At 42.6% G+C, this 2,439-nt stretch overlaps 1 pseudogene; it reads left to right on the forward strand.

Annotated features, from left to right (window-relative positions):
- The first annotated feature begins 1,257 nt into the window (after positions 1–1,257).
- LOC136119385 (surfeit locus protein 1 pseudogene) lies at positions 1,258–1,809 on the forward strand (annotated as a pseudogene).
- Positions 1,810–2,439: the final 630 nt, after the last annotated feature.

Here is a 2,439-nt window from a genome sequence, read left to right on the forward strand (position 1 = left end):
ATGTTTTCCTGTAGGAGTTTTATAGTGTCCAGTCTTACATTTAGGTCTTTGATCCACTTTGAGTTTATTTTTGTTATGGTTTTAGAGAATATCATATAATATCACTTATATGAGGAATCTAAAAAAATGATACAGATGAACTTATTTACAAAACAGAAATAGACTCACAGATACAGAAGACATTGTTACCAAAGGGGAAAAGGGGGAGGGATAAATTTGGAATTTGGGATTAACAAATACAGACTACTATATATAAAATAGATAAATAACAGGGACCTGCTATATAGCACAGGGAACTATATTCAGTATCTTTTAATAACCTATAATGGAAAAGAATCTGAAAAAGAACAGATACATATATGTGTAACTGAGTCACTTGGCTGTATACCTGAAACATTGTAAATCAACTATACTTCAATAAAAAAATAAAAGTTAAAAAGATAGTGATTATTACTGATATGCTGAATTCGGTAATAGCTCTAGATTTGAGTAGGAGGTAGAAAGAGCTTTGGAAAGGATGTCTAAGAAAATGAAAGAAGACTACATGTAATACATAGTATGATTAGGAAGCTGAATATCTGAGGGCTGGGGCTGCAGGCCACAAGGCTAGGGCTGTTGCTGTGCAGGGTGGGCACCAGGCCGGTGTCATCAGGAGGAACATTCTTGGGGTTGTCCTGTGCCCAGGTGAGGACTCATCCAGGTATGCCCTATGTACCTAGGAAAAGCTGCCCTGTCCCTGCCCTCCACTTTGCCCAGGAGGGTCGGTGAGTATGGGCATTGCAATATGCTCTGGAACTGCCCCCTGAGCCTCTGAATCAGGCCCTGGTTGCGTACCCGCTCTGGTTAGCACTCTGTCCTCATGAAAGCCCCAGGGCTGGCTCCTCCCGCACTCCTGTATTATACACTTGATTGTAGACATGCAGTAACTTCCTATGCCTCCTTGGGCTAGTGCCGGGCCAACCCAAGACTGAAACCCAGGTGTCTAGGATCCTAAAGGAAAGCATAACTAATCATCACAGTTGGCATGTTCCTCCCAAGTGTTGGCCTAGAGACCCAGTAGGTGTGGCAGCTCTTAAGCCGAAGCAATTGCCACAGAAACAGAAGACGACTCCTTTCTCTAGTGGCTTCTGCTTCTCATTCCTATTGCTATCTTTGGCCCAAGGACATGGCAGGTCCAACGTCAGAAGTGGAAGCTAAAGTTGATCACAGAGCTAGTCTAGAGTGGTGGCCAAGCCCATCTCACTGCCAGCAGACCCAATGGAACTGAAAAATCTGGAGTACAGGCCAGTGAAGGTCAGGAGGCACTTTGACCACTCCACGTTGCTGTCATGATGTTTTGGACCATGGTGAACCCTGCCCAGGAGGCTGGCCTACTGGCTCTCTTTGTTTGGTGGTGCTACCTTTTTACTGTGCTGACCTGGGAATTACCATCCTGCTAAACAGGCAGTTTGTGCCCAAGAAGAAAGTGAATCCTAAAACATGGTGTAAAGGACAGATTGAGGGAGAAGTGGACCTAGTCGTGATGGTGAGGCTGACAGAAACCAGGAAGCCCTTTGTCTCTGAGAATAATTCAGACAGGAACCACTGGCATTACCACAACCTGGAGACCATGTCCAGGCTCCCAGGTGCAGACCCCATTTTCACTGATGCTGACTTCCAGAGCACAGTTCTTAAAAGACCCATTGGAGGGCAAACTAGAGTCACTCTGAGGAATGAGCACCTGCAGTACATCATTCACCTGGTATAGACTGTGCAGCCACGTCATACCTGTGGTTTAAGAAATTCCTACCTTGGACTCCTGGTGTGTGAAGAGATTAGCTGATGAGCCCTGTCCCTGAATAATTAGGAAGTCACGGAGTAAACATTTCAAGAGATTTGGTTTTATGCTGGATCATGTGCTATCGGTATAAATAAATCTCTACACTACAAAAAAAAAAGCAGCTGAATGTTTGGGATGTTATGATAAAGTACATTATTTTTCAGTCGTCTCGCCCGCCCCCCAAAAAGAAGGAAACTGTAAACTCTAAAGCTGTGCAAAAAAAAACAAGATACAAATAAGATGCAAATTCAAATATAGCATGATTTTAATCAACCTAGAGTTTAAGAAAAGACAATTTATTTTATCTTGCTTTTGGGAATATTATCTTATGAATGGCCCAGGTATGGTGACACTGAAACAATAGAAGGAAATGTTATTCTTTCACACTGCATGGATCTGCCGTGAATACTATTTACAGTTATATTGACAGAACTGTAGTTTATTGGTTTTCAAGTTTTACGTCTAGAGGCAAAGTTATGAAAACACTTCATTAAGGTCACAGACGAGAATGTAAATGTTAAAAACCTTCATGATGTAAGAGTCAAGGCATAGCTGCTAAGGCAGAAAGAGGAAGTGGGGAGAGAAAAGGTGGAAGCAAAGTTAGCAGTACAGTTACTTAT

This window comes from Phocoena phocoena, chromosome 2 (assembly GCF_963924675.1).
Source record: "Phocoena phocoena chromosome 2, mPhoPho1.1, whole genome shotgun sequence".
Taxonomy (NCBI): Eukaryota; Metazoa; Chordata; class Mammalia; order Artiodactyla; family Phocoenidae; genus Phocoena; species Phocoena phocoena.